Consider the following 15,093-nt stretch of genomic DNA (forward strand, 5'->3'; position numbering starts at 1 on the left):
TCACGTCTTTGTCCTCTCCCACTCTCCTGGTCCTTTGCCCTCTGAATAGGGATAAGCTCAGGTCTTGTCTTGTCTATCTTAAAATGAATTTTCTTGACCTCACTGTCCCTGTCCAGCTTGAGTACCCTCCCCCTCCTTGTGTTTGTGCCACAGCCAAGCTGCTGGAAGGAGCCACCCCATAACACTGCCTCCACCTTCTCACCTTTCATGCCTTCCTGACCATCTCCTCTTGCTCCTACAAGGCTGCACTGCCTTTCCCTCTGCCTCTGGGGCACCACTCAATCTCCTCCCAGAGCTTCCTATTCTTTTTTTTTTTTTTTTTTTGAGACAGAGTCTCACTCTGTTGCCAGGCTGGAGTTCAGTTGGGTGATCCTGACCCACCGCAACCCCTGCCTCTTGGATTCAAGCGATCCTCAGCCTCCTAAGTAGCTGGGACTACAGGAATGTGCCACCACGCCCAGCAAATTTTTGTATTTTTAGTAGAGATGGGGTTTTTCCATGTTGGCCAGGCTGGTCTTAAACTCCTGGCCTCAAGTGATCTGCCTACCTCGTCCTCCTAAAGTGCTGGGATTACAGGCTTGAGCCATCATGCCTGGCCCTTTCACTCACCTTGACCTCTTGGTGTCCAAGGGAGAGGCTGGTGATTTTTGTCTGCCTGGTATGCCTTCCTCCTATATCCTTTTGGGGAACATCTCCTCCCCTAGTTCAAATCGTGTTGCTGATGAGAATCTCGTGAATCCTGGGAACCCAAGCGGCCATGTGGTCCAAGCCAGAGCCAATCACAGCTTTTTCTGGGACATTCTGAATGGGAGCCGAGGGTTGGTTTTCCTCTCTAATGCCGAAATTATGAAATTTGATTCCAGAAGTACCAGGAGGTATGGTCCTAGCTTCTTAAAAATAGCTGATTTGAGAGAATAAAATTGGCAGATGTGGAAGGAAGGAGACAAAAGACAGAAATCCTGTCTCTGCCTTTTTGCAGTTTGATTATACGGGGTAAGCCATTTGGATTTGGTTGTTGGAACCAAATAATTCCCACCGATCTGCCAGCCCTTGTTCTATTCTGTTTCAGCCTGCACACTCCCCTTGTGTGTGCTCACTCTCTCAGGGCCACCAGGATCATAGTCCTGCTGAGTCCCAAATTAGCATCTCCAACCTGCATCCCTACCCTGACCTCCAGACACACCAAGGCCCCTTTCCCTAGACACATCCCTCAGAGGTGCCATGGGCACTTCAAACTCAGCGTGACCATAACACCTCATCTCCTCGGTCCCCAAACCTGCTCCTGCCCCTGCATTCTTTATCTCAGCAAATGGAGCTAGCATTGCTAAAAGACACCTGGAGTCTCCTATTCTTCACAGCCAAATAATCCCTAGGACCTGGAGATTTTGTCTTTTAAAAACTCGAGGCTCCCAATTATATGCTGTCTACAAGAAACCCATGTTAAATATGAAGACTACCTATTGGGTACCATGCTCACTACCTGGGTGACGGGATCATTTCTACCTCAGCATCACACAATATATCCATGTAACAAACCTGCACGTGTACTCCCTAATAAAAACAGAAGTTGAAATTATTTTTTAAAGACACAGATAAATTAAAAGTAAAGGGTTGAAGAAAGGGTTGAAATAAAGGGTTGGGTTAGTATTAGGTGGCTAATACGAATCAAAATAGAGCTAGATACATTAGTGTTCTGGAAAAGAAAGAAGGAAGGAAGGAGGGAAAGAAAGAAAGAAAGAAAGAAAGAGAGAAAGAGAGAAAGAAAGAAAGGAGAAAGAAAGAGAAAGAAAGAAAGAAAGAGAGAGAAAGAGAGAGAAAGAAAGGAGAAAGAAAGAGAAAGAGGAAAGAAAGAAAGAAAGAAAGAAAGAAAGAAAGAAAGAAAGAAAGAAAGAAAGAGAAAGAAAGAGAAAGAAAGAAAGACATGAAAACAAAAGAGAGTTGGAGTAGCTATACGAGGTTTAAAGCAGACTTCAGGGAAAGGAAGATTATCAGGAAAAAGAGAAATATTACATAATGTTAAAGGGATAAATTATCAAAGAAGACATGTCAATTATTAACATGTATGCACATGACAACAGAGTGTCAAAATACTTGCGAAGTATATTCTCAGACCTCAATAGAATTAAATTAGAAATCAAAAACAGAAAGATAACTAGAAAATCCCAAAATGTTTAGAGATTAGGAAACATGTTACTAAATAACACATGGGTCAGGTAAGTCCCAAGAAAATTTTTAAAATAAATGAAAATTAAAAGATCACCTCAAAATTTGTGGAATCCAATGAAAGAAGTACTTAAGGGAAATTTATAGTGCTGAATGCATAGAAGAACAATCCAAATCAGTAATCTAAGCTTCCACCTTAGGAAAGTAAAGAAAAAGAACAATATCATCCTAAAGTAAGAAGAAGAACATCAAAAATAAAAATTAGAACAGAAATAAGTTACATGGAAAACAGGAAATAAAAAGAGAGACGTCAATAAAACCAAAAGCTGGTTCTTTGAAAACATCAGTAAAACTGATAAACTCCTATCAGGCCAACCAAGAAAAGCAAAGAGAATACACAAATTACTAACATTGGAAATGAAAGAGGGGACATCACTCTGATCCCATGGACATTAAAAGGATAGTAAAGACATATTATGAACAACACATTTGGTAACTTAGATAAAATGGACAAATTCCTTGAAAAAAAAATCTATCAAAATTCATACAAAGAGAAATAGATAATCTGAAAATCCTATATCTATTAGAGAAGTTGAAGCAATTTTGGGCAACCTTTCAAAAAAGGAAGCACCAGGTGTGGATGGTTTCACTGGTAATTCTACCAAATGTTTAAGGCAGAAATGATGCTAATTCTCTATAATGACTTCCAGGAAACAGAAGCAAAGGAAACACTTTTTAACTCATTCTATGAGGCTAGCGTTACTCTAATACCAAAATAAGATAAAGACATTAAAAGGAAGAAAAAACTTGGCCAGGTGCAGCCTGTAATCCCAGCACTTTGGGAGGCCAAAGTGGGTAGATCACGAGGTCAGGAGATCGAGACCATCCTGGTCAACATGGTGAAACCCCGTCTCCACTAAAAATACAAAAACTAGCTGGGCGTGGTGGCACTCACCTGTAGTCCCAGCTACTTGGGAGGCTGAGGCAGGAGAATCACTTGAACCCGGGAGGTGGAGGTTGCAGTGAGCTGAGATTGTGCCACTGCACTCTAGCCTGGCGACGGAGCAAGACTCCGTCTCAAAACAAACAAACAAACAAACAAACTTGAGGCACTTCCCTTCCTGCCATCCTTTAGTCTCCTGCCATCCTTCACTTGGGAGGACGGAAGCATCCCAAGTGGCCTTGCTGCTTCTGGACTCTCAGAAAAATCATCTTCCATCCCACCAATCAAGTGATCTTTAGGAGATGCAAAAATTGGCCATGTCATGCCTCCCACAGCTAAGGACGTGCCATATCTTTATGACATTCAAGGATCTTCAGCATCATAGCTTGCCCACCTTTTCAGCCTGCTTTGTATCGCCCCTCTTCCCCGCAGGGTGCACTGAATATCATGCAGTTTCTGAAACACCCCATGTTCTCTTTTACCTCAGTGTCTCTGTACTGGATCTGATATCAATTTGGAACACAGACACATGCACACGTGTAAGGCTACATGTACACGTGTACACACATACACAGAAACAGACATCCTCACATGCAGAGGCTACAATTTTTGACCTCAGCATTTATCCCTGTTTTTACTTGTCACATTTTGTGTCTCTCCCACACCTGTGAGAAATTTGAGAGCCGGAAAGTGACTTACACCAGTCAGGGCTCAGGACATGCTTGCTGAGTAAATGGATGGATGAGTGGACAGACAAATGGGCCAATGGATGAGTGGATGGGTGAGTGGGTAGATGGAAGCGTGGGCTGATGGACGGGTGGACAGGTAAATGAGTGGATGGGTTGGTGGATGGATAGGTATATGGATGAAGAGATGGATGGATTAGTGGATAGATAGGCGGATGGATGGGTAGCTGTTTGGATGGATAAGTGGATGGATGAATCCACTAATGGACTGGTGGATAGATTGGTGGATGGATGGATGAATGAATTAGTGGATTAATAGGTGGGTGAGTGGATGGATGGTGGATGGACTAGTGCTTGGACTGGGTAAGCCAACGGGTGGATAGATTGGTGGATGAATAGGTGAATGAATAAATAGATGAATGGATTGGTGGATGGATGGGTGGATGAATGGGTAAGTGGGTGGGGGATGGATGGATGGATGGATGGATGGACAGATGGCCCTGCCCAGGAAAGCAGGTGAAGCATTGCCCCTTACGAGAAGCACTGCTGTGCTTGAAAGTTTCTCCTTCTTGGGAATAGGATGACTTCTTAGTCCAGTTCCCTTTGTCAAGCCCTGAGGCAGGTCACTGTGGCTGAGCCTATGGGGATCAGTGTCCTGCCTAATCTCAGGAACCAGAATGGGGGTGACCATTCTGGTGTTTCAGGGGGAGTGCTCTTTGGGCAGAAAGGGCATCTGAGGCTAGTGAGGGGTAAGTAAGACTTGGAAGTTACCCTGTGCCACCAGCTGGCTGCCTTCCCTGGGATGGAAGCCATCATTCAAGGAGAACACAGGTTGAAAGGGCCACCTCCCAGAGGAGGCAAAGTCACTAGAGTCTAGATCTGGGCTGAACACCCCAAATACGGGGCTAGTCTGGGCTGGTCAGTGGGCCCCTGTTGGGCCCCAGAAAGGTCACTATAAATGGTCAGCCTTGGGGAGAGGGCCTGCCAGCGTCCAAGAAATCACAGGCTGAGTTGCCCTGATATCATTACAAGAGCAGCGCTTACTGGGCATTTACTGGGCCAACAGCTCCACGCACAGTGCCCCTTTCATTGCACAATAAGCCTGTGAAACACATATGATTATTTCCCATACTCATCCATATTTGGAAAAACTGAGCCTTGGCCCTAATGGTGACAGGGCTGTGGCAGAGTCTGTGCTTCCAACTACCAGGCCAGACAGAGTCCTGGGCAGGGGCAGAGGAGAGAAAAGAGGAGCTGCTGCTGGCAGGGCCTTTTTCTGTGCTGCAGGGTGGTGCTGCACCCAAGTTATTGCATTTTCCCCAACTTGTCCCTTAGAGAGTTGAGGCCGCTCGAGGCTAGGTAACTTCCCAATGTCCCCCAATCGAAGGGTCTGATCCCATCCCAGCATGTGGCCGCTCACCCAGGATGGGAGCCGGAGGAAGGAGGGGGCCCTGGGCAGCACGTGGGCCCACCCAGAAGGCCAGCTGCTGTATGTGGCCTCGGAGACGACCCTGCCTGCCCGTGCACTGTGGCAGAGGGTAAACTGGTGCCACCATTTGTGGAAGACAATTTGATAACGTCTATCAAAAATGTAAACACCTTTTGTCCATGCAAGCCCACCATTAGCAACGTACCCTGCAAATGTACCTGCAAAAGTTCATCAAGGTAGATGTGCAGACATTGATGGTAATAGCAAGAAAAGGAAACGAACAAAAACCCAACAAACCACCAACTGTCCAAAAACAGAGGTCTGCTGGATTCAGGTTCACCCTTTGGGTAGAATACCACACAGCTTTTTAAAAAGTATAGTTAGGGGGCCGGGTGTGGTGGCTCACACCTGTAGTCCCAGCACTTTGGGAGACCAAGGTGGGCAGATCACGAGGTCGAGAGATCGAGGCTATCCTTGCCATGATGAATCCCCGTCTCTACTAAAAATACAGAAATTAGCCGGGTGTGGTGGCGCACGCCTGTAGTCCCCGCTACTCGGGAGGCTGAGGCGGAAGAATCGCTTGAACCCAGGAGGCGGAGGTTGCAGTGAGCCGAGATTGTGCCACTGCACTCCAGCCTGGCGACGGAGCAAGACTCCGTCTCAAAAAAAAAAAAAAAAAAAAAAAAAAAAGTTGTTGTTAGGTTGAAGTATAAGAAAGTGTCCTTTTTCTAGGTGAAGAAGGCCACAAATTGGCAGTTTCAAATGATTCAATCTAATACATGTGTTGATATATGAGTATGTAATAAAAACACTCTGTGTTTTATAGTATCATGTTATTTTTGTTTAAAAATATAGGAGATACTAGTTGGGCATTGGTGCTGATCTGTAGTCCCAGCTACTTGAGAGGCTGAGGTGGGAGGATCACTTGAACCTGGGAGGCCAAGGCTGCAGTGAGCTATGACTGCACCACTGCACTCCAGCCTGGGTGACAAAGCAAGACTCCATCACTACAAAATTATAATCAAAAATGAAAATACAGGAGATACATACATGCATATACAGAGAAAGGGAGGAGATAAATACTTTGGGGAGGTAACTATATTAAACCGTCAAGTGTGATTTATTGGGGTGGAGAGTGGAAGGAGGGAAGAGACTCTTATTTCACCCATGGCTCCTTTCTGTTATGTCTGGCTTTTCCATATCCACAGATTGTATTTGTCATTGATTCTACTGCCAACCGGGGTTGTCTGGGATACCTGAGCTTCCATCCCTGCCAAGACAGCGATGACCATCTGAACAGCCCCACTGCCAAGCTCAGTGGGGAGCCAGCCGTGGGAGGGCCCAACAGAAAGGGCCCCCACACAGGTGTCAGGGAGGAACAGGAGGAACTGAAGGAGGTGGCAGCCCCACTCTCAGTGGTTCTGGGGTTGTCTGTGCACGCTAGAGAAAAAGAGTCCTCAGTTAAGATTTCAAGTTCCCTCCATTGCCCTGCTCCGGCCTGTCTCCATAGCCCGGGGCTCCCCATGAAGAAGAGCATGCTCCTCTTTGGGATGGGAGTCTAACACCCACAGGACAGCTCAGCGTTCAGGGTGATGTCCACAAGATGCCCGTCCCATGAATATCACGTGACTGACAGCGCCAGAGGTTATGCGTGCCTGAAAGATGTTCTCTGGCCTAGAGATGCAATAGTGCTCCTGGATCACCATGAAGGCTCCCTCCTCTTCTGCCCAGGTAAGCCCAGAGTAAGAATGTGAAGCCATAGTCCTCCATCCTGCCCTCTCCCAGTGGGCACAGGGCCTAGCCACCCCACTGCTCAAAATCCTACAACATGCAGCAATGTGGCTAGAGAAACCCAGCTTCCCAAGGAGGTAGTCGGTGATGGCAGGGCAGCCCCGGGGAGGAGACCCTGCTCCTGGACAGCCCCACCGCCAAGCTCCTGGGGAAGCCAGAGAAGGCAGGGTGCCCTGGGGAAGAACCCCTTAGGAGAATCTCTCCTTCCAGAAGGGCTCTGCTCCCCCTGCAGAGGGGAAATGTGGAGCTGGGGGTTTGGCAAAGGCCCTGTCTATCCTCTGCAGCATCACAGGATGAGCAAATTTGACCAAGTTTAACCATCCCCAGCATGTACACACACCTGACACACACAACTGTGTTCAGGTGCCCTATGGCTCCCGGGTAGGTATAGGTGAGTGTTGGCCCATTTAGCTTCTAGTCCAGCCTACAGTTTTAGACCTGGCTCAACTGTTTCCTTCAGACTCCTTGATGCTGTTCCCCTCAATCAGAAGTAAATTGACTCCCTCTGCTACCAGCAGACCCTGTACAGCACTCGGTAATGACATTCACTGCCTTGCATTAAAAAGCTTGGTTTACACTCATTCGGAGGACAGTTCATCCTAAGCTTCACTTTCATGCAATGCTGCCGGCCTGCCTGGAGACAGCACAGGAGAGACAGCCTCCTTCACTGCGGAGACAGCATCAAGATGATGACAGTCACACCGGGCGCGGTGGCTCACGCCTGTAATCCCAACACTTTGGGAGGCCAAGGCGGGCAGATCACGAGGTCAAGAGATCAAGACCATCCTGGTCAATATGGTGAAACCCTGTCTCTATTAAAAATATAAAAATTAGCTGGGTGTGGTAGTGTACGCCTGTAGTCTTATTTACTTGGGAGGCTGAGGCAGGACAATCGCTTGAACCCGGGAGGCAGATGTTGCAGTGAGCCAAGATCGCACCGCTGCACTCCAGCCTGGTGACAGTGTGAAATTTCAATCTCAAAAAAAAAAAAAAAAAAAGAAGATGCCATTCACTGTGGAGACCTCCCTGAAGAAACCCCCTTCACCATGAAGACAGCCATGGAGATGCCCCCTTCACCATGGAGGCAGCCACAGAGAAGCCTCCCTCACCATGGAGAAGCCCCTGTTCACTGTATAAGTGCCCTTTCAAAAACTCTCCCTCAAGTTCCTTGAGAAACTGTCCTCTACTGTAGAGACAGACTTTGAAAAGCCCTCATTCATTTGTAGGAGGTCCTTGAGAAACCCTGCTTTATTCTAGAGATATCCCTTGAGAAGCCCCACTTCATTAGATAAAGCAAAAGCCCATGGGACGCCCCCTTCATTCTAGAAACAGCCGTTGGGGAACACTTTTACACCGTTGGTGGGAAGGTAGACTAGCACAACCACTAAGGAAAACAGCAGGGATATTCCTTAAAGAACTAAGAGTAGATCTACTGTTTGATCCAGCAATACCACTACTGGGTATCTACTCAAAGTAAAAGAAGTCATTATACGAAAAAGACACTTGTGGCTGGGCGTGGTGGTGGCTCAGCACTTTGGGAGGCTGAGGTGGGTGATCACCTGAGGTCAGGAGTTCGAGACCAGCTTGACCAACATGGTGAAATCCCATCTCAACTAAACATACAAAAATTAGCTGGGTGTGGTGGAGCATGCCTGTAATCCCAGCTACTCGGGAGGCTGAGGCAGGAGAATCACTTGAACCTGGGAGGTGGAAGTTGCAGTGAGCCGAGATTGTGCCTTTGCACTCCAGCCTGGGTGACAGAGCAAGACTCTGTCTCAAAAAAAGAAAGAAAAAGAAAAAGACATCTGCATCTGCGTGTTTATAACAGTGCAATTCACAACTACAAAGATATGGAACCAACCATCAACCCACGAGTGGATAAAGAAAATGTGGTATACATACACTATGGAATACTACTCAGCCATAAAAAAGGAAAGAAATAATGTCTTGGGCAGCTACTTGGATGGAGCTGGAGGCCATTATTCTTGGTGAAATAACTCAGGAATGAAAACCAAATATCATATATTCTCACTTATAAGTGGATGCTAATCTGTGAGGCTGCAAAGGCATAAGAATGATACACGGACTTTTGGGGACTTGTCGGGGAAGGCTGGAGCAGGGTGAGCAATAGAAAACTACATATTGGCCCAGGTGTGGTGGCTCATCCCTATAATCCCAACACTTTGGGAGGCCAAGGCAGGCAGATTACTGGAGGTCAGAAGTTTGACAGCACCCTGATCAACATGGTGAAATCCCGTCTCTACTGAAAATGCAAAAATGAGCCAGGCCTGGTGGCATATGCCTGTAATCCCAGCTACTTGGCAGTGAAGGAACACACAACACAGTGCTGGAGAGGCAGACAACAGAGTCTACAATGACACTGGATTTGAAACCTTCACTTCATTCTGAGCTCGTCTTGTGCTGCTAGCTACCCCATTCATTCATTCAGCACGTGCCAAGTGTCCATTCTCTGCTGAGGCCTCGGCATGCGCAGGAGATGGAAAAACCCCAAGGAAACCCAGCCCAGGGTCCAGTGGCCTTGGTCAAGTCCTTCCTCCTCCTCTTCCTCCTTCTCTTCCTCTTCCTCCTCCTCCTTCTCCTTCTATTTCTTCTTCTTCTTCTTCTTCTGTAGAGATGGAGTCTCCCCATGTTGTGGGCTCAAGCAATCCTCCCACCTCAGCCTCCCAAAGTGCTGGGATTACAGGCATGAGCCACCACCATGCCCAGCCTCCTTTACCCTTCTTGATCTCAATGTCATTTTCTGTGAAAAATGTGCTAGGATTCTGTCTCTTCCTCCCTGAATAGCTTGTTATGTGGACCAAGAATGGGAACACAAGCACCATTTAAATACATGGGTTAATTAAAATGTACGGAGGCCATTGGGTTGGCCTGAGCTCCTACACGAGGCCAACAGACCGGACCGAAATAGAGTCACTCATGCTGAAGCTCCATGCCACCATGCCGAAACTAAGATTATCTCACCTTCCGAGAATCAGAAGAGAGATAATAGCTGGAACCCCAGAGGGGCCTGCTTCAGCTGGCATGGTGAGGAAGTTCCCTCTGCTCTGGCCTTTCCAAGGAAAATAACTTTGAAATGACTAATCCACTTTTTGTTTTCTGTTTCTCTCAGTGCTATTCTGTCTATAAAGCCAGACTCCTTTGGTTGGCTCATCAGAACATCCATTGTACTCTACAGAATGGGGTGTTGTCCAATTCTAGAGCTGCACATAAAAGCCATTTAAGATCTTTAAGCTAAATTTGTTATAACTTTGTCTTTTGACATACGTAAAACAGGAGGTAATATCAACGCATGTAGGTCATCCCTGTGGTATCCCCTCTCCACAAAGCCCCGTGCTAAGAGCTGTGGCTGCAACAGGCCCCAAGACAGCTGGCTGGGGAGTATTCTCTTAGAGGTAGCATTTGAGGGACAGACGAAGGGCCCTCAACAGGTCCAGGGAGATGGGGTGGGCTTCCTGCCCAAAGGGCTGATGAGCTAAGTGGTAACAATAATTCATTCAGGGTGTGTGCGAATCTCCGAACTAAAATCCTAATAAACAGAGTTTGGGGTCTGGTAAATTAGAGCAAAATTTAAGTCCGGAGTTGCAAAGTGGAGTCTGAAGGAGAGGCCTCGTCATGGGGAATTTGGGGGCCCCACACCTCTCAGCTGTCTGCCCTGGGCCAGCTCTCACGATCTCTGTGTCTCAAGTTTTGTCCTCCATGAAATGGGAATGGGACGCACACCACATGGACAGCTCCAGGGGGACCGCCCATGTGAGCCCCAGTGCTGTCCCTCTCCTCAGCCACCTCTTCCCCCACCAACCATTACCCCACCCCAGGCCTGTTCTGCCTCACCCCAGGGGCCTGGCCTTCCAGAGGTGACCAAAGTCAATTGCCCGAGGTACACGGGTAAGGCGGATCAGCCTGGGCTTTGGAGTGGAATCTGGCTCTGCTTCTTCCTGTGGGCACTTTCACTTCCAAGGGCCTCAGTCTCTGTGTCCATAAAATGGAGGCGATTCCACCACTGTGTTGTGAGGGCGCAGTGGGATGCCACACGTGGCACAGCCGACGTCTGGCAGGGGCTCATCATGGGATCCAGGCTATCCATGATGTCCCATGATTCCACTGTGAGGCCCTGCAGCTGTGAGGAGGCTTCAGGGTGGGGGCAGCCCTGGCACGTACCATTCCCTACCTCTGGGGAGTCTGTCCTTCCATAGCAGAGGGCTAGACAGCCTCTTCCTGCCCTCCTCCTCGGCGCCCGGGATCGCCCTTCAGCCCAATGGAGCGAGTCCCCTGCTTCAGTTTCTGGTTTCCAGTCGCCTGAAGGACGACTCTACTCTCTATCTCTCAGACCTGTCACACCTTGTTTCCAGAGGACCTGTCTCCTGCCCTGGTGACCCTCTTTGGAGAGGTGACTTCCTCCTCCCCACTGGCAGAACATGCCCCCGGCACCCCCTTACCTTGTCAGGATGGGGGTCTGGCTGATTTTCCCCTCCACCCCAGGCACCGTGAAAGAGCCGGGAAAGGAGGCAGTGCTGGGACTCTGGGTGTGTCAGGGAGTAAGGAACAAAGGAAAAGGAGGTAGGGCCCCAAGAGGAAATGGCTGGGAGCACTCTGGGCCCACGTAATTTATTACAGGACTTTGTCCCTGGGCACCAGGCACTTCCACTCCCACACACGCCTCCCGCAGCCCCAGCCGGCAGAGCCTCATGATGTCTGCTCTTTAACCCAGACCCCTTCTGCAGAGCAGCCATGGACGCGGCCCAGAGGCCACAGGGTTTGCAGGCTACGCACATGCTCTGGCCACCAGCCAGATCCCATGGTGACAATCAGCTGACCACCAGGGGCTTAGCATCTTCCAGGGGCTGCATGGCAGGAGCTCTGCCCCCAGGCACCCCAAGCTCTAATTGAGGGTGATAGCAGAATATGAACATAGTATGTTTGGTCCTTGTTCCTGGTTGGTGTCACAGAACTCCTAAAACCCTTAGAATTTCCCAAGTGATCATCTCATAATGAGTCCCTTTGATAACTCCTGCTGAGGAGGTGACCGTGTGGGGGCCCTAGCTAGGCTCAGCATGGGGTCAGTCACCGGAAAGACTTAGTGAGTAGAGGGTTGGAAACTTCAGTCCCAACTACTGACCTCTGAGAAGGTAAAACTCTTGAACAAGATTTGATGAGCTTCCACACATCTGCGGTCCCCGGAGGGTGGCATGTGGGAGAGGGCATGGAAGCTCCCCACCCTTCCCACACAACTCACCTGTGTGTGTTTATTCAGCTGCTCATTTGTAATCTTTTGTAAAAATCCTTTCCCACAAACTGGTCAATATGAGTGCCGTCCTGAGTTCTGTGAGCTGTTCTAGCAAATCCAACCTGAGGAGGGGGGCGTGGGAACCCCGACTTAGAGACAGTTGGTCAGGAGTATACGTGGCAACCTATGACTTGAGACTGGCATCTGAAGTGGGGCGGTCTTGTGAGACTGAGCCCTTAACCTGTGGGATCTATGACTCCAGGTCAATAGTGTCCGAGTGAATTGAATTATAGGACATCCAGCCGGAGTCTGCTGGAGAACTGCTTGGACACCTGGTCAAGAGAGGGTTCTGTGTTGAGTGTGAAAGGATCACACTTCTGGGGCATGTCTAGGGCCATCAGGAAACCTGAAAACAGAGACAAAGATCATCAGATAACAAGGTTCCCAGAAGGGTCCCTGGCAACAAACTGGGCAAGCTCAGGCTGGCACTTGATCAAGGGGCTATGGATTTGAGGCAAATGCAGACTGATGGAAAGGGAAGTGCATCCAGCAGTGGGCCCTGGGAGGGGTCAGACTGGAGGGGCCAGGCAGTCCCTGGAAGTGACCATGAGGGCTAGTGGAGCTCATTTATCCAAGTCTTTGAAGGTGGGTGGATAATAGGGGTAGAAAGTTACCTGCTCAGCCACAGACTTGTGTTGGGTAATCAAGGGGTCTTGGTCGTCCTTACAGTTGGCCCAACTAGAGCCAATCAGATTATTTTCTTTTCCTTGGGTTTGGAGGGGCTCGGGAACTGCAGGCAGAAATGTGGGAATGAGCCATTGTCTTTTAGAATTGAGGTCAAGGCAGGCTGGCAACCCTGAACATGGGCCTTTTGGGGGTAACAGACCAAGCAGTGGTGGGAGAGAAAAGGAGAGGTGGATAAGCTGCAGAGGTGGAGACCCAATGGCCCCAGAGACAGTGGGGGGGGACCCTCTTTGCTTGAGGGTTTCCTGTCCCTTCTGTGGGTGGGCTCCACGGAGTCCCCAGGTTCCATCTACTAAGCGCTCTTTTTGTTGAGATGGCTCGAAGCAGTTTCTGTCTCTTAAAACCAAATGTCCCATGCCAAGGACAGGGAATCGTGCTGGGATATGCCTTGAAGGACCACTGGAGGGAGCTGAGTGTTTGGAGTCTTTCAGAAAGCCCCCGTCCCGCCTGTTCCCCCAAGAACCGTCCTCCAAGTTCTGCCCTACCTCCTGCTCCCTAAAATCTCGTCCACTTTCTGGGTCAACACTCAACTTTTTTGGGCTTCATGCTGTATGTGGTTTTTCTGGTTTAGAAAGATATCCTTTAGCTCCTTCAGGACTGACATTGCTGCTCCTGGCAGCTCCCAGAGATGGTGAACCCTTTGTTCTGGGGCCAAGACTGAGTCCTCTTTGGACCTTTTCTACTGCCCTCATGCAAGAAAATATTGGGAAAGAAAGTCTGTGTGGACCCAAACAATCTGTAAGACGTTGCCATCCAGTTCTTACCTTACGCAAACTTTGACAGAAACACATTTTAGATACTGACATGCTATTGTCTCTCTCTTTTATGGTAAGCATTGTATCACAAGCACTTTCTAACACTGTACCGAACATTTACCGTTGGTCTTTAGAGACAGTGTGACAGTATGTCACACAGGTGCCCCATCATTTGTATACCCATCCTCCGTGGATGGACACTGGGAGGTCCATCCTTTGCTATCATACACTTATACACAACACTGCAATGAGCATATATGTGCTCTCAGCTTTGTTTGCATTTTGTCGTTATGGGATATTCCAGAGGGAGAGCTTAGGAAACAGCGGGCACGAATGTTGCTAATCTTTCTCAAGCGGCATGCCAAGTCCTCCCTCCCAGTGAAAACTGTGTCCATGATTGCAAGAACCTGGTCTGATTGCTGTGTGAGTAGGTGCAAAGGGGGACATCCTGAGGCATGATTTTTCTGGAGTCCCAGGCTTTCCATAGCCAAGGGACCTAAAGCCCTGGAAATCAAGAAGATGGCTTGCGGAAAGGGAGGGCAGACTCTTCTTGGTAACATAAGTGACCAGGCTTGGCTGCCTCCTAGCCCAGTGCTACTTCCACAATTAATGTAGTGTTGATTTCCCAAGATGCGAATATTCTGCCAACCTTTAGAAACATGTTTGTGGACTGGAGCTGAAATGTGTCCATGGACAACCTGTGGTTCATTCCATTCCTGTCAGTGAACAAGCCCTTTAAAGCGTCATCACAGCGACTGACACAGAGGACAGCGAGCCTTTCACTGCAGCTCTGCCAGGATAGCATAGAGCTACCTGAAGTCGCTTGCTTAGGGTGGCCCTAATCTTCCCATCTAGCCCACAGCAGCCAAATTATCCATTAACCCTACGAAATAGCAAGGTTGGCAGCATAGCCCTCTGCAACTGAACTACTCTTCTGAACAGTGTTGAGTTCTCAGTCTCAGAAAGAGCTAGTGTGTGATGAGGATTTTCTCTGTGCTGGACTCTGCTTGTGCCATCTCACTCAGCCCTCATCAAACCTCAGCAAATGAGGGGTGCTTCTCCTCATTTCATAGCAAGGAAGTTAAAGTCAAAGAGGTTAAGCAACTTGCTTAGGCCATGTGGCCAAAAGTGGCAGAGGTGAGGTTTGAATTAGGGTGTACCTGACCCCATGGCTTGTGTTTATTGGGATGCATTACACCATGCCAACCCTCAGACAAACCAGACCCCCTCCTTCCTCATCCCAGTGATGCATGAGACATTCTGTCTTCTGAGATTTTCAAAAACGGTGTTTCCCCAACTTGCTGGCCTTAGCCCAGGGTTTGAAAGGCCTTTCCCAT

General features: G+C 48.5%; 1 protein-coding gene across 5 annotated transcripts in view; it reads right to left on the bottom strand.

The window, feature by feature from the left end:
• The window catches only part of MYO7B (myosin VIIB), a 94,864-nt gene extending 83,250 nt beyond the window's left edge, over positions 1-11,614 (bottom strand). For 2 of the 5 annotated variants that reach the window (XR_004264452.1, XR_004264451.1), the window contains exon 1: positions 11,470-11,614. The gene's annotated coding sequence lies outside the window, so the exon portion shown is untranslated. Of the gene's footprint in view, positions 1-10,864; positions 11,003-11,469 lie in introns of all 5 variants that reach the window. The other 3 variants (XM_032263956.1, XM_032263955.1, XM_032263957.1) reach the window with 3 other exon arrangements.
• Between the last annotated feature and the right edge of the window lie 3,479 nt (positions 11,615-15,093).

Source organism: Sapajus apella, unplaced genomic scaffold, assembly GCF_009761245.1.
Source record: "Sapajus apella isolate SASKATOON/1434 unplaced genomic scaffold, GSC_monkey_1.0 scaffold140, whole genome shotgun sequence".
NCBI classification, from domain to species: domain Eukaryota; kingdom Metazoa; phylum Chordata; class Mammalia; order Primates; family Cebidae; genus Sapajus; species Sapajus apella.